Source organism: Colossoma macropomum, unplaced genomic scaffold (assembly GCF_904425465.1).
Source record: "Colossoma macropomum unplaced genomic scaffold, Colossoma_macropomum, whole genome shotgun sequence".
In the NCBI taxonomy this organism is placed as follows: Eukaryota; Metazoa; Chordata; class Actinopteri; order Characiformes; family Serrasalmidae; genus Colossoma; species Colossoma macropomum.
The window spans coordinates 23,672,178-23,694,308 of NW_023494799.1; the positions used below are offsets into that span (position 1 = coordinate 23,672,178).

At 38.8% G+C, this 22,131-nt stretch overlaps 1 protein-coding gene across 2 annotated transcripts in view; it reads right to left on the minus strand.

The window, feature by feature from the left end:
• abhd17c (abhydrolase domain containing 17C, depalmitoylase) overlaps nucleotides 1–22,131 on the minus strand; it is a 55,413-nt gene that overhangs the window by 19,999 nt on the left and 13,283 nt on the right. The window lies entirely within an intron of this gene.

Consider the following 22,131-nt stretch of genomic DNA (forward strand, 5'->3'; position numbering starts at 1 on the left):
CATACACTACCTTTTATGCAGAGTAGAATAGAAATGAAAGATCATAGATTATTTCTACAATTGATAAACCTAGTGACTAATACTAGATTAATCCACTAATATAAATATTATATCTGCTTCAGTTACTCTCCCTTTGCCTTATGCATCATTCTGGTTTACAAGCAATTTCTTCTTTCATATTGCAACAAAAAAATAGGTATCACCCCCTAAACTTCCTGAACTGTACTGCAGTTCATCAGAACTGCTGTGTTTATTATGTAAACATTATAGAGCACTTTAGGGAAACAGCACATCATACAGGCAGCAATAAAATAATTTTCATAATCAGTGCCATGACTACTAGTCATTTTGTTGACTAATAGTTGTAGCCCTACACTCTCAGGAATATAAGCTACGAATCTGTCACTGGGGTGGTACCCTCAATGGTACATCTCAGTACCTTTAGTCAGGGAACATAATTGTACCATAATCCATTGAAATCATATTTTCTAAGTTGTATTGGCTCCCCGTCTCGTCTCCAGGCTTTTTATTTTATTGTTCTGTTTTAGAACATTAGGTTATGAAAAGGTACAAATATGTACTTTTAACCTGGAAAAACTTATTTAAGGTACATAATTGGACCTTAAACCACTGTTGTACCTTTGAGGGAACATTTACCTGGTTTGTACCTTGATGAACGAAACATGTACCAGCACAGAACCTTTATTTCTAACAGTGTATCAACCTATATTTAGCTGTATGTACTTGTGTAATTTTCTCTCCTCATTGGCAAGCTTTTAAAGCTTTCAGGATTTCACTGATGTTCATGAAGAAATTAATTTTGTAGCTTCAGAGTAGGGCTGTCACCATAAATTACATTAATAATAATTAACAAGTAAATTCTCTGATTATTAATAAACAAATATAAACCAAAATAAACAATGTACATTATTTCAAAGATAGCCCTTAATTAAAAAAACCTAGGAAGTCTTTAATAAGACTACATTAACCTCTTTCTGCAGGCACCTAATGGCCATTCCTCTGTCACAATGGAAACGAGCTCTGATATTTTTAACTAATATAATTATATACACAACATCTTTCTCTTGTCTTATTAGTCTTGTCTTGTCTTATCAGATTAACCAGGACACTGTTTACTCTCTGTGCATGAGTGTTGAGCTGCTAGCGAGCAATGAGACATGAAAGGGGAGGGGTAAGACCCCTCTGCTGTGAAAACTGTCCTCATCTCTCCACAAAAGATGGTCGTGCTGAGATAAAATGGTCAGCAAAACTGCAGCTTTCTTGATATAGAAAAAAAAATTATGCACAACTGCCAAAATAACAGCATTTAAATGCAATACACTTTTAACTACTGACTTGCTTGCTTACAAACAGAAATAAATTAGTTCAATAATATATTATATAGACATTACTGAAGAAAAACATGTTTAGGTCTAGTTCAATGGAGGGAGCTTCAAAACAGATGGAAATGGCTACTGTGTAAAGGGTTTAAAGCTAAAAACATTTATAAAAAATGCAGAGATGCATGATAACAGAATCATATTCATATCTGCTTAAAAAATCCAGCATTCAACAGATGATTCGATTTGACTGAGATAATGTAATGATAAAGGTTTTGTACTCTGAAAGAGCAGAATATTTAGGTGATGCTGGGTTACAGTACTAAAACATCCACAATTCATAAATTATACTGCATTTGTCAGCCTACATATATTTTTCTGTAATGCTAATCCAGCTAGATTTACATTTTATAAACATCTGTATCAGCTGCAGATAAGTGCATGAAAATAGCAGATATTGGCCTCAGACCATTTCCATACCAGTTCATCCCTAAATCAGTGTCCAACAGGCTCTTTTTATTATGGTACAATAGAACTGCAGGAGATTTGAAATTGAATGATTATCTTTCCTGATTCGTGAAAAAAGTAATGTTTTAATTCATGTTGTCTTAAAGTAATCCATTTTAGTCAAGCAATCATGACTGTCTTAATGCAAAGTGAAACAGAAGGTTGGCCTGAGAACTTAAAGCACTCATCAAATACGTATCTCAAGTTCAAGGTTATGTGACCTTTAAGAAGATATAATCTCCCAAACTCTGCTGAAAACAATAGACAATAAAACAAGACATTTTTCCCAGTATCAGCATTGCTGAATAATAATTCCAGCCCTAGCAGAGGCTATATTTCAGCTGTTCTGTTCTGTAGTGTTCTTTTCCCCCCTGTTGGCAGGCTGTGCGCTGAGGTTGTGGCACTGCTACCTGATCAAGCAGACGGCGGTGGTCGGGTTTATGCTTGGGTCACACGCGGGGCGGGAATGGTGTTCGATATCTGACCCACGCGCTGGCTCTGCTTTACTCAGGGCTAACCCCATGCAAGGCGAAACCAGCTGGGGAACAAAACAGCCACAACCACTCACACATACACACACGCTCAGCATGGAATGTACTGGTGAGTCTGTCCAAATTTCTGAACTCAACAAACCACAACAACAGCTTTATCAGGTATCTGAATGCAGGCAGTCTCTCAAACCTCAGCGTCTCTCTCTCTCCCTCCCCTCCCTCTCAGACAGATCTCACAAACATAGAGGTTTGTTTTTGTACATTGTCAGGATGTGGGTTGTTCAAAAGTATCTAGACAGTCCTTCCAGTGAATTCAGCTGCTTTTCCCAGCTTGTAAAAACTCCAGAGAAAAGCACTGAGCGCTCCGCAGCTGCTCATGAGCCTAACATTTGGAGTGATCCAGAACTGACCATCCAACATCAGTACCTGAACTCACTAATGCTCAATCAAATTCTCACAGCAATGTCCCAACATCTAGTGTAAAGCCTTCCCAGAAGAGCAGAGGCTGTTACTGCAGCAAAGGGGGGCAAATGCCCTGTTAATTAGAATTAGAACAGTTAAAATGTTCATAAATCAGAATAGAATTAAATTAGATCCACTAGAGGACAGCGCACAGTTTACTCACTACTCATATATACTTTCAATGGCCCATATGATGGAAAATTAAATTTACTTTTATATTAACAAGAGATTGATGCATGTAAATATTTTGTTGTTTCAAAACGCACTATTCACCTGCCACTTAATTCAGTCTATTTATGTAAACTAAGTTGTATACCCATCCAGCCTATAATGGCTTTGACCTGGTCATTCATGCTAAAGTTAAAAGGAGTGTTTTAGCCTGGACTGCTTTTTGACTTAGGTACAACACAGAACAGGCCAAAATAAGAATAGAGCCCATTTACATATATCAGTCTTACAGGCGCAGTAACAAAAGCAGCCTGTTTAATCCTAAACGATAAAGAGAGGAAGGAAAACGGTCAGGTAAAAGTGAATTACAACTAATTTCTGTACATACAAAATCATACAAATGTTATAAGTGGACGTCAGTGAAAATAAATAAATAAAAATGTAGGATATTGGCCCTTTAATGGGACATAGTGTGAGTAGGTTTGTAACATTACATATTGGGACTTAAATACATGTCCTATATACATAATTTATGCAAGTATCTATATGCAATAGGCATTTTCTTAAAGCTAATGCTAAATTTGATCTCACAAAGCAATAAGAAATGTTTATTTTTTTCTTTCAGTTTTTAAAAAAAATGAAACCGAGCTTGTATAAAAAGCCAGTTACAGGTCATAACCACTTTGCTGGTCCAGAAAAGGCTGGTTAACCCCGTCTTTTTGTGTTTCCTAAAAGGTCAAGACATTGTAGTCCTAAAAATGTACAAAAACAAACCCAGACACACTGAGGTGATCAAGGATGTGGGAATGGCCCAGACAAACAAACCGAGGAACACGTGACTAATCCAGCCGATAAATCATGACATTCAGACATTGCTCACAGATGATCAGTCCTCTCTGGAGACAGAGAGCGGGAACGGCAACTCAATGCTGGGCAAAGCTCGAAAAGCAGTTCTGAAGAATACAGCATCACGCAATGCACAAAAACATCAATGGAACCCTGAACTTCATGAACTTCACAGAGCCAATGTGTAATGAAGGCAGCCAAATGTGAATTTGCTAAATGGCAAAATGACATACACAACCCAAGCAGGAAAACATTTATCCCCCAAATCCCACACATCAGCGTGGCATTATCTGCAGTAATGTGCACCAGAGGCCAAGACACTATTTTAGAGCAAGTTCGGTTTCTTTATAAGATCCCAGGGGACAAGTCCTTTTGTTCAGAACATTCAGAGACAGTAAATATGATCTCTATCTTCTACCTGTGTGAAAGAGAGAGAGAGAGAAGCAAGAAAAGAGAAAAAAATTGGGAGAGAGAGAAAGGAAGAGACGAGAAAGATCTTCCATGAGCAACATACATTTTCCTCCAATTAACAGATGAGTAAGTACAGTTTTGGGACTCTGTTGTTATTTCTGCAGTAAAATGTGCTGGTGTGATCTCAGAGTCAGAGAGACAGAACAGTGAAAACAAATTCTCCTCAAACTGCCCCAGGGTCATCTATGGTGCATCTGGATTAGCTATGCTGTTCTAATGTCATCCTAATTTGTTTATTCCCTCTATATTTGTTTTTGTGTACACAGGGTTCACATTAACCGGAATATGAACATCATGTGAGTTCCACAGAGTTCCAGTCTTTATCACCAACCTCCAGTGAGAGCAACAGTGGCTGCATGTTCCAACCAATGAGTGCAAAAAAAAATATATATATATATATATATACACACACACACATACACATATATATATATATATATATATATATATATATATATATATATACATATATATACATACATACATACATATATACATACATATATATACATACACACACACACATACGTATATATAAACACATATATACACACACACACACACACACACACACACACACACACACACACACACAGAGAGTCAATGGCTCAACTCCTCCATGGCCATAACTAAAGAAGGATCCATCACTGTTTTTGGGGCTGATACTGATCACCAATCGCCTTTCAGCACAATAGGCCGATAGCCACTACTGATCGAGGGCCTATTCACACCAAGTACATTTTTTTGGACGAAAAAACGGATACGGTTTTAAAAGTAGTGGGACCTTCACAACAAGTCCGAAGCACTTTTCTGTCTAAAAATCTGAAAACTGTTTCTTTTAAGCACTGCAACTAAGTGGTGCATAGACTGGGTACATCCCGTTCTACAAAAAGACAACACAGGGAGTGCCGCCACCTCTTACAGAAGCTAGCTGAAGCTGCCTGATGAGCGATTCTGCAAGTATTTCCACACGTCAGTGGGGGAATTCGAGGCTCTGCTTCTGCTTTTTGCTTCTCTCATCAAAAATGAGTGAATAAACTACAGTTAAATACAGTCACTGTAACGTACTCACCATCATTCACAGCCTTTCAGTTTTCGTCTGCCGTATACTGTCTTTAACCTTTTCATTTTTTAAGTCAGCGTTTGCTTGTTTCAACCATGAAAACTGAGCCTGATTTTAATTCATCCATACAATGCAGGAAACCAAGCAGGCTTCGATAAAAACGGAGTGTCATCTATCAGTTTCAGACTCTGCATGAAAGACAGCATTAGTACACGTGTACTCATTTTCAAAACTTCACGTCCGTAAAAATCAGACTGCAAATTGGCCTTTAGTCCTGTTGTCAAAAGGTCTGTATTTCCATCTAGCAAGTCAATGAGGAACTGCAGAGTTCTGTGACCAATGAATCTCGTGCAGAGCTGCAGCAATACTTAAATATGGCTCATTTGTTTTATGGCACTGATCAGCTCTCAAGTCAGAAAAATATTGTGTATTTGGGATGAAAATCGGCCGATACTGACGCATAGCCGATTGATCGTTCCATCTCTAATTGTAGCCTCTCACTCATGATCATACTTTTCACGTATTCTTGTTGCAGTGGAGGCTCTCGAGGGGAACTGGAGCGCCACTCTGAGGCTGTTTTTGTTAGTTTGCTCTTTAGGACTGGGTAGGCTGGTCAAAAATGTTCATTCAGGGTTGTAAGCTGAAGGCAATTCCAGAGCGTAATACATTGACAATCATAAACTCCTCTAATTAGCCTACAAGGCTAACTGATGTACACAAAGAAAGAGAAGGCCGTAAAAGTATATCTAAGCACATCTATCTTTCAGTTTCAACTGTCTGAAATGTCATTAAGCAATGGCAGTAAAGGGGATCTGTGTACGTCGACAAAAGATCTGGAAGACTAAGCAAAACCCCCATACGGCAGCCAACGACCTTCAGGAAGGTTTAGCTGACACTATTAAATGTGCTGACACTATTAAATGTGAACTGTCCACAATCACCAAAGGTATGTTTGGAGGGGGAAAAAAAGCAGGATTTGATGAAAAGAACACCTTGCCAACTGTTAAGTATGGGGATGAATTTACTATGCCTAGATATTAGCAAATGTGACACAGTCAGGAAACTAAAGCTAAAAAGATCCTGACTTCTACAACAGGACAATGACCCAAAACTCCTTAATTCACCATGAACGACTTAACGAAGTGCAAGATTAAGCATCTGGAATGGCCCTGCTTTGAACATCATTTAAAAAATCTGTTGGTATGCCTGAAACATGCCACGCATGCAAGGATTAGAGAACTAGAAGCGTTCTGCAATGAAGAGTGGGTGGAAATTCCTTAAACAAGAATAGAAAGACTCCTAGTTAGCTACAAAAAACATTTATGAGCTGTGATACCTGCCAAAGGGGGTGTTACTATGAACTGACTTAGTAAGGTGTCAAAGTAAAAGATATAGTATATAGATTTACTGAATTAATACTGCAGCAAAAAAGTAACATTTTTATGTAAGAAGTTGTGTTTAAATCTTTTCCCAAAAGTCTACAAATTATGAAACTAGGTGCACTCTTTTGCACAGAACTATAGAGCAATACTGAACATGAACTTTTATCAAACTGAATGAGAGAGAGAGGGAGAGACAGGACAGAGAGAGAGAGAGAGAGAGAGAGAGAGAGAGAGAGAGAGAGAGAGAGAGAGAGAGAGAGAGAGAGAGAGAGAGAGAGAGAGAGAGAACATAGAGGCTGTCTTTATCTATTATCCAATTCTTATCAAGCCTGTAACAATTTCTGATGAGGACCTGATGTAAACAACACGCTGAAACCATTTTCATGCCCGACACTGGACGGGCAGGGGGTCAGTTGCATGCGGCGATGTAAATCTCTTATGCGGCGGTCAACAAAAGTCTATTTCCACATCTGCTAATCGGGAATTGACCACAAAACAAATTTGGAAAATGCCATTCCTCTGGGGAAGGGCAAACAGCCGATGTTTAGCGCAGATCATTTGCCCAAAGTTGTTTTTCCTGAGCGGAAAGCTACTGAAAGTATGCACACATACATATGCCAGGGGAAGATGCAGTGTTTTCCATAGCCTCAGTTCAGGCAATGAGAGATGGTTTGTCCAAACAACGTTTATCGAACAACTCAAACTAGCACGAAAAAAGTCAGGCTAGAGCGCATTGACAGCGTAGCGCAAACCACTATGCTAGTATGAATTACCATATTCTTCAAAACAACAATGTGAGGAACAGCACATGCATACATGTGCTAAGGAGGAGTGTTTTTCAGCAGAGAAGTAGGTTGACGTCTGGCTCAGCGCGATGAACGGCACACACGGTAGTCTCTGTTCTCTGAAACAGTCCTTTTTGCCAAAGCAAACATGTGTAGATACTTTTAGGGCCAAAACCTGCACAGTGTTGCCAGTGCTTAAGGTTTACCCTGAAAGTGAGGCCTCTCTCTGTGGCTCGGAGTGAACATCCTTCTGGATTATCAATGAATACAGACCGAGTGTTTACCACGGGTTCTTTGGAACGGCACTAGTTCCTCAGCCTTGAAGACAAGAAGGCCACTCTCAGCTTTCAGAACACACTGATGTCTACGAAGAAGGATCAAAACTTGTCTGATACCCAGTGCTAGTCAGAGATGTATACAGGATCTCAAATACTCTGTTCACCATCCTAGGTGCCAGTATTCTAATACTGAAATCACTTTTTGGGTAATCATTTACTACAGCAAGACGAAAAAAAAACAGACCAACAACTCAGCAAAATACTGATTTTACATTTCAGAAGAACTGTAAAATTTGAAAGTCTTGCTTGTGAGTAAGCGCATTATGCTACTCAAATGCAATTACTTTAATGTGGCCAAAGAAGTATTATGCATATGGGACCTGAGAAGGCAGAGATGGACAGCTTCGGTCATTATCCTTTTAAACTCCTTGCAACCACCGGTGGTTCCAAAACGCACTTCATCATATTCTTCATAACTTTCATTTTTCATAAGCTACATTCAAAAGGTGGGTGTTGTATGAGAGCTGTAACTGTCTTCTTTCCAGTCAAATAGATGGGTAATGTAATTTTTAAACTTTATGAACTCTTCCGTTAATCTGAGGGGAACTTTTACAAAAAAATAAATCAAATAAAAAATTACATTTATTTCATGCAGTTACTGAATAATTTGCCTTACGATTTGGTCACGTGAATTCAAATGGAAAAACCAAAATATACCCACTAGCATAAGAGGTTAAATAAGTTAGGTTAGGCATCAGCGTGCCTATGAAATAAACAAAAAACTCGTATTAAACATAGCCTATGTAAGAACATGGTTTTGTTTAACACTTAGAACCCAAAGTTGACTTCGAGTCTTCATAACTTCAGAACAGTTTAAGCTACAGACATGATCCACATATCAGCAGCTAGGGAGTTTTAGGCACTCCACTTCACATTGTGCCTAAGAACACCCTTCCCTGTGATAAAATCACAGTAATGCACGGCCTGTCATGGCTTATAGCTTTATTATATACAATTAAATTAACATCGCAGTATTAGTCGAACAATTGTCAGTTAACAACTACTGTTTAATATTAAACCCCAGATATCGTGTCATCTCTAAGCAGAACGCTTAATTCTGAAGATCTAGAGCAATCCAGAAAGCCTGCTCATACACCTGAAAGATGGCAATAAGCCCAAAAGAGAGAAGCCAAGTTCAAAGCACTCATTGAGAATGCATCTTGAGTCCAAGGTTATGGCCTCCCTACATTTAACAAGATGTAATCTCCTGGATTCTGCTGAACTTCTCGTGACATTTTATATGAAATGCTTCTGACATTTCGGGCTGTATCAGCAAGAAATTTCTCAGACAGGCCTAGAACACATTAAAGAGGCACTTAGTCAAATACACCCAGGCAGCCTTTAATAGAGGGAAGGTAAAAGGCTTCCGGGAGATGGAGGAAAGGCTGAAAAGCAGAAAAGAAAGTGTGCAGAAGTTCTTTCCAGCAAGACCTGCCACCAGCTGAGAGCTTGGAAGCAGAACACACGCATCTGCAGCAAAGGCTTGTCACAAGAGTTGTTAACACTAACATAGGAACACATGCACCGTGTTAAAACCTCCAATCTATAAATTACAACACAGTAAATTACTGAAGTGCCACAGAATGTTCCAGTGATCTTTCAAGGACAGGTAGTCCCACAACAAATCAAGCTGAACATCAAACGGTGCCTTTGGAAAACCAACAGAAGGAACAAGATGGATGGAATTATTTTGTTGATTTTTATCCCATGTAAGCAATGTTTGATGGCAGTCTGACTGAGTGGTGTTTTTGGAGCAACAAGACAGGCCATGACTGGATGACAGCATCTGAGCTGTATTTTAATGGGATCTGACAAAATCCAGGACAAAACTAGGGCTTGACCGATATGAAAACTGTGCAGTCGATATCCAATTTAAGAGGCTTAAAATTCCCATGACCGATAATATGGGCTGATATTAGGGGTGTAAAACTCAGCTAGTAGTGGTCAATTCACTGGTTCGTCTGGTGTTCTTCCTCAGGTGTTAGAGTTGCTGTAACTGTTTTACCTGTTTGCCACAAATTGACTGCATTTACATGCACTCAATAATCTTATCATAATCAGATTTCTGCCGTTATCTGATTATTCAAATGGTCATATAAACAGCACACTCCAATTTCTTAGATCAGACTAGGGTCTAGAAATCCAATTAAGAAATCCGATAGAGGCTGGATTTTAGCTCAGTAATCAGATTTCTCTGTGCAAGTAAACTCTTACTCTGATTTCTTTTGGATTTCTCAATTTGTGCACGTGCGAAACAGACAGTGGTACCAGAAATAAGCGAGCAACATTGCAGGGAGACTCAGCAAAACACTTTCAGCGACGCTGAAACAACTACATTCTACATGAAAAAAAGGATTTAAATATTCTTAATCTTCTAGATGATTTATGTTCATATTTTCAAGTAAAGTGGACAGTTTTTTTTTGTTGTTTTTTTTTGTTGTTTTTTTTTTAAAAAAGGCGCAGCATGAAATTTGAGTTTTATATTACGTTTACATCACGTCTTCTTCTGTGAGTTTATTGGCTGGTTGCAAAGCAGAAATCTCATTACTGCCTGATTCATGTAGACCCAGTTTCCCCATTATCTGATTACTCAAGTGCACGCAAGCGCTTTGATCAGATGGACAAAATCTGATTTTCTGCATACATATATCTACCTATTCTGTCTACAATAGTTTAGTTCTGCCCATCTACACTGAATTACTGGGAAGTGGTTCAGCTCAGACTGTGTTCTGAATGAAGCACAATACAGGACAGCCGATCAGCACGCAGCTTATTTATCTTACATCAGTCTTATAGGGACAGTAATAAAAACAGCCTGTTTAATTATTAAAGGGATTATCAGAGAGGCTGGAAAACGGTCATGTAAAAAATGACTTACGACCGTTTTCGGTATATAAAAGCACACAACTGCTACGAGTGGACCTCAAGGGAAAAAATTAAATACAAGAAAAATGTAGGATATGAGCCCTTTAGGTTTGAATTAATTTTGCATGTTATTTTATTTCAGCCAAGGTGTTTTGGGTTCATATTCAGTAGTTCAGTCTGTATTGCTGTCATGGAGGCTACATTACCAGGCTGAAGTGGCACAAATCCGATTTTTTGCCCTAATGTGATTTAAATCTGATGTTTTCAGGGCTGTGTGGACAAGCAAATCTGACCTTTTCAAATCCGACCTGAGCCACTTTTATGTGTGGTCCTAGATCGGATACGTATCCGATTCATGGCCATGCGACCTTACTGTGAACACTCAGATTGGAATTCGTGTGCTTTTTTTCCACTGCGCGTGCGCCATCATTCAGCGTTGCCATGGCAGCAGCCCCAAACAGAAGTTAAAGCCTGTAAATGATGGAAAAGCAACACATCTCACCTTTTCTGCCTTCGTCTCCCTCTAATAATGAACAGCTGAGAGCTGATCAGAGTTAATTATCGTCACAGCGAAGGCTCATTCTGCTCGGTAGTTTGCTTGCTGATGATGCACCTGACATTTTTTTTGGCATTTAAACGTATCCTATATCTGGACTATATCTGGACTTTAAAGCCAAGTGTAAAAACGTTTGTGAGAGGAATGTTTTCTGATCTAGCTATGCTAGCTGCACATTCAGAGTCTGATCAGATCGGATGTAAACAAGGCTACAGTTACACGTGGGTGACCCACATTAACCTCCCATATGCATAACTGTTTAAAAGGTCTGCCTTATCATCAGGGAATTACAAGTTCAAATAAGAGACACCATGACCAAAAAACTCAGTAATTATTACTGCATTATCTGCATATTCTCACGAACGGTCAATATCAGCCAACCGAACGCCCTGGACGACCCTCATATGGCAAACCTCGTTATCCAGCTGCATTACCAAAAACGACACAGCACACATGAAAACATGTCATCAAATAACCAATCACATTAATGCATAAGGATAGCTGATAAGATGACTTGTGTTTTTCTGGCACTGTGGTCCATTTTCATGAATAGTCTTTCAGAAACAAAATTATTGAACATTTGGCTAACAGTGGAGGATAAAACTGGAAACACTGTAATTGGGACAAAAATCAATGTCTATGCAAGGAGAAAGGAAAGCTGTGGTTTTGCCAGCATAAAGAGAAATATCCTTTTTCCAGCACTTTGTTAGGGCATCTGTTTTCAGACACTTTACAGATGTACAAATTGTTCCGATGTGTTTGTTTGGACAGAAAAAAGCAATGAGTGATGGACAAACCAGTCATCTTCAGTGACCCAGGACAATAACAGCAAAGCATAAGAGGGAGTGAAAATGTCCAGAGAGCATCTAACCAAACTACTGCCAGCAGAAAGTTTAGCTGTCAACTTATTCTCTGAAGGATTCAACTTTCAGCATTTTAAATAATTAGAAAAGCTATTTATTATATACACTATATGAATATAGGGGTATGTACATCTTCCAGGTTTATCTTTTTCTAGTGAAGTACTGGAAAGTATTGAAAAGCTCTGCCTGCTTGTTATTGTTTAGTTAAGTCTACTTTTATTTCTTGGATTTTTGAAAAATGATTACTCAATCTTCAAAATAAACTTACTTAACAAATAATTTTTGGGGCTGTCACCAACCACGTCAAACAGCACATAGTTCTTCAAAGTTAGTCATATTTATATAAAAAAAAAAGGCTTGGGTTTGTCTATGCTCTTTTCTTCCTTCAACTAAGAACTGCTATATTTACTTCCCTTGTCATATTCGGTGTCACATGCAAACAGCACAACACAGAAAAGCCCATTTTACAGCTCAGGATAAGCCTTCCTACTAACCCAAAGCCCTGGAGACCAGATGCTATGCACATTTGTGTGTCTTCCACGCTCTAACACACCTGATTCAGATCAGTGGGTAATTATAAAGCCCATTATGGTGTAAAACAGGAGCATTAGAGCAGCAAAAACACAAGAACATGCAGAACACAGGGTCAGCAGGACAGAGACTGAGGTCCAGTTCATACATGGTATTTACATCTGTGATCAAGCGGACAGAAAGACGTATAGTTGTTTACACCTGGCATTTCCATGAGTCTCCAATTCATCTTGGGTCACCACTAATGATCAGACTTCGTGACTGGAGAAAGGGCGCCACACATATTTTCTTGTCAGCCTCTCGCTGTGTTGTCAGACAAAAATGTGCCATGAGTTTTTGTTGGTGTAAATGTCAGGCTGCCTTTACACAGTGAACTTGTGAGTTGCATGCAACATATTCAATGTGTTTTTTGCTGTTCACACTGACACACAGACAACCTCATCTGTGTAACATATGAAGAAAAGGATTTGTGCCACTTTTACCTGCTGTGTGAACATAGCCTTAGGAGCTTGGTTTTTGATACTCTACACATTCTTGCTATTAAGTAATTCACATGGAGGTATTTACATATTTGCAGCAGTATTATCTTCACATATTTTTCCGCTGTCACTGCCATTCTTTTTCTATATCTATGTATCTGTTTTAATGGTTGAATTTATGGTATTTGAGTTTTCTCCTTTTCATCTGCCCCAAAAAACATTTTCTGCTTCATTTTCTTGTGCACTGATCTGGTGAAATTAGTCTTTTTGAAGTATGTCACTCGACATGATCACATGATGCATTGTTGACGTTTGCTTCATGAAGTTGAGACTGTTGCAGCTGTTGAGGCTGGGTTTCAAATGAGTTGCAGGACCCTTTACATTATGCAACTAAAGTGAAATTTTGGTTTAAGAAAAGTTGCATGAAAGCTTCACTTTGTAAAGCCAAGCTAAAGACTTTCACATATGTTCAGACTGCATGAACTGCTAAAGCAATTTATAAACAAACTGGAAAGGAGAAGAAAGAAGCTACGCAGCTTGGATGTTGGTGACATCAGGACGCGCTGGTGTTCACAAAACAAATGTTATGTGGTCATATAGATCCCTGACTGGTTGCATATGCAATCAGATCCTGTTCAGGCCTGTACTTAACACTGTCCACTCAAGATTGGATGACCCAAGACACAGCTCCACGTACATTCACGAAGGTCATAAATTCAACCATCCTTTGAATGTGAAAATGCATTTATCTCATGGAGGTGACTCAACTGCAGTGATTTTGAATTAGTATTCGATTAACCTATTATAATTCTAAATAGCACCACATTGAATTGAAAAGAAATTTGTGATTTCATGAGGCACAGTGTTAAGATTCTGTATTTCTGGGCTTACGGTAGACCCAGTATTTTATATTTCTTAAGTTATTTAAACTGAGAATATCTGGTCACAGGAAGCCTGCTATATAGCAGTTCTAACAATCTCATCAGCCATTTGTCAACACCTCATAGCGCCTTGTCTACAGCCAATCAACAATCACTGTCAGCTCATCTGGATTGTCTGGGTTCTGACATCACATCTAACCATGTCTTTGTTAGAACTGTATAAAAACCAACATTGATCACTCAGTCACCAGAGTGCTATAGTACAAGCTTGGCACACAGTGCTGCTTCTTTGTTGGCCAATCATCTTACTAATGCTACTATTTAGAAATGGGTGATATGACAAAAATATTATATGACAATACAGTTTCAGGATGCACTAGCAGAGTCACGTTTAAAAATAGCAATAATTCAACATTATACATACTGTACTGCACCAAAACCAGTCAGCGTTCTTTAAAACTAACAATAGCCACAATTTGCTCAAAAAAAGCATACTGTATCACAAAATTGATCAGAATGATACATTACCCACTTCTATTATAATTCTTATTATTAATAATTATAATAGTGGTAATACCACCAAAGTTCAAGCAGTCAAAAGCACACAGCCTGGGGATTGGAAGACCATCACAGTTTATGGACTCCACAGCAGTAAACCAACACAGTAAACACTTGACCTTTGGACTTTACCTCAAATTACATCTTCCTCAAGAAAGAAAGAGGGGAAAAAAGCTGTCTATGCAGAGAAAGTCCTAACACAACGCCACCAACAGCGACAGCAGGTGCCATCAAAAAACGATGACAATGCATGAGCCTGACAAGTCAGTGCAAGCGTTAATTTGTCTTCACCGGCCAAATCCTTCTTAACATGTCGCTCCAGCTGTGCGGGATTAGTAGTATGCACCACGTACATTCAGCTCTTAATTCACACAATTATTTTTCAAGAATAAATGAATCCCCTTACAGATATGGTTCAATGTGCAGGACTACGGGTGGAAAGGGCATTTTAATTAAGCCCATATGACTGATAATAACTTTTCTACAACTCATTCCTAACCCAACTATTCATTAGCTACCCTCACATAAACAAACACGAAGCCACATACATGGCTGAAGGTGTCAAATCCGCTTCATAATAAGTGTGCTTAAAATTTTAACCCATCAGTTTAGTCTTTAGGCATCTCACAGTACTTTTACAAAGCTTACATACTGAAAGGTTAAGGCTTCAGGGTCATCAAGAGCCTATCAATTACTCTATTATACTCTACTACATTAGCAATAAACTACTGGTTAATCGAGTTATCAGGCCAATAAACAACAAAAGCCAATAAACAAACTAATGATTATACACACAGTACTGTGCAGAAGTCAGAGACCACCCTTCATTTATTTAACGTCCAGTCAAAACGACCATTAATTGCAAGTTACTCATTTTTCAGAAGATATTTCTGATGAGCTTAGATCGGATAATCCACTTCTATAAGGAAAGAGAAAATCAAAGAAAAAGCAGGAGTTTCCAAAACTGAAGTTAATTAGTAATTAAATTATATGAAAAAAATGGGACTCCTAACAACCACCTGGAAGACCCGGTAGACACCAAAACTGCCCCCATCAGATAAACAGCACTTAAAGCTTTCATCTTTGAGAGAGAGGAGAAAATCAAGCTGCTTCAGATCTGAAAACATCCACAGGTGTTTCTGTCCATCCTTCCACTGTGGGAAGACAACTCTGCGCTATGGGTCTGAAAGGATGTGTAGCTGTCAAGAAGCCTCACTGAGAAAAGGAGACAGACACATCAAATAAAGAAACTGAACAATGGACTGACCACCCCAGAGTCCAGACCTCAACATCACTGAATGTGTTTGATTACTTCAGAAAATGATCAACCAACTTCTAAGACTGAACCTTTGGAGGTGTGTCCGCAGATTTCTTTGAGAAACTGAAAGTGAGTCTCATGAAAAGAATGGAAGTAATAAAGGTAAAGAGCAGACACAAATCCTGAAAAATCAGACATTTAGTTCTGTGCAATTTTCTGTTAAATGTATGCTTCATGTCTTTTCCTGATGCTTTTAAGTCATTTGGACAGCAAATTAAATAGAGAGTGAACTCAATAAATGCATATAACTGAGTGCCCACTAGGCAGATTCTTACATCATGCAACATGCCAACTAATCACTGCCGATTCACCAAAAAGGTATGTCTACTGAATATTTTCGAAAGCAAGTTATTGGGTTTGTTATCACATTATCATAACAACAGAGAAAGTGGAAATAGCCTTTGGCACATTGACAAAAAAAAAAACAAAAAAAACAAAAAGCTAAAAAACCTCAACCTCCTTTTAGATGCTGTCCTTTATGAAGTCCAAAAAGCAAAAAGCCTCGAGTTTCATCACAGTGGTGTTTGGGCAGGTGAATGAATGCTGGTAAAATCATCACATGCCTGTGTCAAGAATGCTTGATTTAAGAGGACAACCTCTGACCACACATGCCTCTTTAAAGAGCTCCTTCATATGTAAACCTTTAGGAGGCTTTGATTTACTGCAGAAAGACAAGCTCTTAAAGCTGCTGTACATCCATCTTTACTGAACTTCAGTAAAGACCACAGGTCACGTCAATCTGAGCAGACTGCAAACCGTTAAGGCTGCAAGCGACACTATTATTGCTTTGTAAGAGACAAAAATGAACCCAGACAGGATAAAAGCAAAGCAGGACACTACACAAGAGTCGGTATAACCTGACTTCTGTGCTGATATATCAGTAAACGCTGCAATAGCGTTAAACTTAAATCAGAAGATTTTTCAAAATTGTGGTATAAATCAATGTTTGAGATTCAAAGTCATTCAGAGTGGTTTGGTGTGAAATGGTGAAACTTGTAGAGCCTCAGACTCTCTACAGTGGTGGTGATAGGAACCAGAGGATGTGACATCTATAACACAAATTCAGCCATTGTATTTACTATACAAAACCACCAGTGAACAGAAATGCGTCTAAATTTTTATATGTAATGTTAATAAAGGAAAAATTAAGTTTCTTTGGGGATTAGTTTGCCTTAGAATACCCTGCATGTACCTCTGTGCCACAAATGGGGCTTAGAAAATACATTTCAGGCCAAAAACTATCACAGAACAATGTCTGAGGCTTTAGGCAGCATATTCATAACCATTTCATGTAATAACTTTCAGTGAGGGAGCTTTTAGAGACATTGGACTCTTCAGACGTCTGGTTCCCATCACCACCACTGAATGATTCTCTGCATATTTCTCCAGAATGGGGCATTTCACATCAAACCACTCTGAATGACTTTGTTTCTGTTTTAAACATTTAACCACACAGGAATTTTGAAAAATCTGTGGAATTCCCCTTTAATATCATTGGTCCTTTATAGTCTAATCATGAACAGCTGAGAGCTGTTTAGAGGTAATGATCTCTGCAATGAAGGCTTGCACTGCCAGTTCATTCATTATTGTTGTAGTTGTTCATGACGCATGTGTGCCATTCATGTGGTGTTGTTTATGATGTGCATGTGCGGGTCATTTCAGGGCACAGATTTGTTCATAAGACAGATATGGGTCACTTACACACGTGAAAAGCTAGAAGATCAGAGTGTATTCAGAACTAAGCCTAAGAACACAGCCGTAGGGGTCATGCAGTTTTAAGGTGGTTTAAAAGAATGGTTTAGCGAAAAATCAAACTTGCACAATTTTCCCTAAATACAATAGGTTTCTTTTGACACAAGTCTAATGCTGCTAAAAAGTAGAAGTATAACCATTCACTAACATCAGTTTTGTTCGATGCGATACAGTGGTGTCTCAATTGGATGCAATTTTCAATACAGCAAAAATAAAGCGTGGCTAAAACAGCACATCAACCAAAGTGCCAAAAAAACCTGACAGGACAGCATCAGTTACTGTGTAGAGACTATAACAGCAGTCATTAGATTACATATATATCACAAAACCTCAAATCTCCAAAATGAGGACTTTACATGAGAAGGAAAAAACATACTCTACTTTTATTGCAAGTCAACGTAACCAGACCTTTTCCACCCCAAGTAATTCTGAATCATTTCTGTTGGTCCATTCATTATGAAATTTACACACAATGTATAGCACCACAGGTACTTTCAAATTAAACTGAAAAACGACAAAAATGATTGAGACACAAGGTTTTGCTCTGACAGCAGTGATATATACAACATGCTAGAATAACATAACCAGCTGTCCAAAAATAAGTTTACATCCCACAAATTCATTCAAACAAAGCTCTCGAACAACATCAGTCAATTTTCATATGCGCTGTTCTTACATTGTTCGCTGCTAATATAACGAGACATTGAACTCGATTTACTGCACATAAAATACATTTTATATTGAATATAAGGCTTACGTTATTTTAGGATTATGTTACAATATTGATTGTTGTGATAAATTACATCACAATGAGCCACAACATACTTTTTCTATCGTCAGCACTTAAAACACTTCCCAGTTGCAAGCTTGACTACAAAGAGTGTCCTGTCTAATAGGATTTAGTGCAGTTTGGTATATGCAATCATTGTATTTGTAGTTTTCAATAGTGTTTATTTTATACATTTCTTTTTTATGTGGCACTACTTTGTTAGAACTTAGGTCAGAAAAATGAACACTGACAGTTTATCGTAAAAACTTTGCAAAGTGTCATGATACTGTATTTTTGCCATAACGCCCACCTATGAAAATACTTTTGGCCAAACAATTAGACATTCTTTTGGCTGAACTAAACTGTAATTTCCTGCACCAATTTACTGTTTATTTCTCATTTTTCTTACGAACGTGGGCCTCGTCGAGCTCAGTGCCAAATTCTGTCAACAATGCAAGAGGGTGACTCAAGCATGCCAGAATAAAAACTGTTTGAATGTAATGAAAGTAAAAGAATAATTTAAGGAGTAAAACTAAAGAGGCGAAATGCAAGTTTAAAAAAAAAAAAAAACTCGTCTTTACCCAACCAAACCGAACATGAGCATTCAAGTCTGCCTGGTTCAGACAAATATTTTAAGCTCTAGAGTAAATGTACATTATCCGTTAGCTACATTAGCTTTGTAGCTCCAGTGCTAAAACAAAGAAGCAAGCCTCAGATGTGTGCCTTATCCCTTACATTCGAGGTAAGGTGGAAAAGGATGTGTAAACTTGTCACTGAAATAATTCATACATTTTTATGACTCCTCAAACCAGCATGAGCAGAACAGAGCGGACAGAGAAGCCACATCGGTGTGTCAGCGGTGCTGCCAGGGTCATCTGGGCACTTCCACTGTGTCTTCATCAAAATGCTACCCACCATGTCTGCTCCTGTTTGTGGGCAGGTTATTCTCTTTTGCAGACTTTTCTACAGAATCAGTCAGAAAGCACAGAATCTTCCTCCTCCACTCGGGTTGAGGCGCAGGTGGCTGGAGTCGTGCAGGAAGTCCAGCGTAGCCTCTGCAGGTCTAATGAGAGGTGACCCACACTAAGATTAGCCCAATCTCTCCTACTCCAGCAGCGCTGTAAGCGCTAATCACCGCACAGAAAAGACACCTGCGCTGCCTACGGGCGCAGAACCACTGTGACGCTGGACATGTTCGTGATGAGGATGAGAAGCTGGAGGCATCGATGGCAGCCATGAAAATGCTGCCATGGTGACAGTGTTACTGGCAAAAAACAGACGATTACCAGAAAAGAGTTTAGCAGTATCGACTGTTTATTTAAGATAGAGGGAGCAGGAGGGCATTCTGTACTCTTAAATGTTTCACTAGCCACGTCTACATGCAGCCTAATAATCTGTTAATCTGACTAATGGCTCAATCGGAGAGAATATGTCCATGTATACAACTGCAACGGAATAGGCTAGTCCGATTGAGGCCATTCGGAATACAATTTCTAGCCGACTGAATGAGGTAATCCTGTAAATAACCAGTTAAACAGACGAATAATAACCATGTAAACTGCTGTATATTATTATTCCCAATCTGAAAGTTTAAGTACATTTGCATTTATGATAATATTAGTGTTTTTCACAGCAAATAAACACTTACTGCCCTGACAAACAGCTTTTAAAGATTTTCCCAGGTGCCTGAAACTTTTGTACAGCACTGTATTTCCACTATGAAGGACAATAAAGTTGATCTAATCTAGAGGATGATAAAGAAATAAAAGGATCAGGAAAGTGAGGCAGACAGAAAACAACAGAGACATCAGGAAATCAATGCGGAGGTGTGACAGCGAAACAGGGGGAGGGATGGATGGGTAGGAAAGAGTAGACAGAAATATTATGTTTGCTAGGACGGTTATATCAGACCAAACTTGAAGGCTAGCCTGTAATCGTGTCTATGAGTGGGTATAAATTAGGCTACACTTCACTGGAGCAGACAATGACATTGTCTCCTGTTTTCCACTGCAACTCAGACCAGTCGACAAAACTGAATTGAACTGAGAGTTGTGTTTTATTTCTGCGCGTCTTGGAAAAGTCCTACTGCTTTAAGCTGCCTATGCAAACTGATTATTCTGTTTTAGATCTTGCCAGTTCTAATGACACCATTTTCCTGGTTTAAAAAAAAAAAAAAATACTACATCACTTACAATTCTTGGTCCATAACAGCAAAAGAATAACAATTACTGCTTGATGACCTGACTGCAATTATTTGAGCTGCTCACAACAACCTTTAGAGGGCAGCAGTAAGTAAGGTTTGTTTATTTGAGCTTTGTGTGTCCTCTTTTAAAAACAAAAAGCTGCCAAATAAAATGCCAACTTCAGCTTTGTAGAAATTCAACATTTAGCACTATTTATGCTAGAAAGCAATATTAACACAGGTTTGTCTATATATTGTTCAGAGTTCAGTTTTTTTTTACAGTTTTTTTGGCTGTTAAAAACTGTTCTTATTAAAAAGCGAAAGCACATGTAATACTAGTAACAGGTAGCATCTAAAATGGTAAAATTTACACCAAGAAAGCTGTCAGTTTAAAGTCCATTCCATTAAGTCTTAGACTATATTCACACTGCAGGTAAAAGTGGTCCAAATCTGATTTTTTTTTTCACCATATCTGATTTTTTCGTATGGCTGTTCACAATATCTTTTAAAAGTGATCTATCAGTCTGAACAGATCACTCTTTGCTTTCAGACTTTAACTGTTCTTTGACGCTGCAGTCGTTCTCCTACGGCCGCATTCGGCTATTTCTTTTGAAATCTCTTTAAACACAGAGGGGTTTGGATAAGTCTCTAATAATTTTTTGTAAAGAAACATCACCCCAAATGTTTTTGAGATCTCAGCAGCGCGAAAGTATGACAACTGTGGAGTTGGATTGATGTAAAAGTTGCAACACTTCTGCGTCACATATGAAGAAAAAGATTGTATTCGGGCCACTTTTACCTGCTGTGTGAACAAAGCCTTTTTTGCAGGGCCAATTTAAATAGTAATTTTTTATTTATTTATTTTTTTAAACAATACAGCCGATAAGGCACTAAAGAAACTAAAATTGGGTATTCATGACTGATGCACCCGTGAACTCCAGTCATCATTCAACTAGCTTCTGGCTAGTTGATCAGGATTTGCTGTACTTTACCTGCCTCAGAGAGCTCTGCACGTCTTCCACACGCACTAAAATGCGAAGCTAAGCCCATATAGGGAAGTGGGGTGTCGGAGCTGCGAAGCGTGTAAGTCGCAGGCTCGAGCTCATCCGGCGAATCGTACCTGCGAATGCGCACTGATTAAACCCGGCTCACTCCTTCCTCCCACCGACCGCACAAGGATAAGAGAGGCAACCGCTGCGGAGCGAGATTAACCGGCAGGGATGGATACACACGGCCCAGTAAACAGGCCCATAACTCGGGGTTCTCTGCTGAAGCGTTCAAAGAACAGCGGCGGAGGATAAACACTGTGAAATCCCTCACCGAAGGGCGTGGGATATAGTCTCGAATCCGCCACGTCCCAAGCAGAAGCAACACCTGGGAAAAGGCTTAGAAAAACCAATCGCCTTGGAGTTTGGTAAACAACTCCTGAAGATGCCAATCAATTTAAAACACCCTCTCTCGCAAAGTAAAATCAATTTTCTGGGAACTCATCTCGACTCGTTTCAAAGGGAGCAAAATGATTTT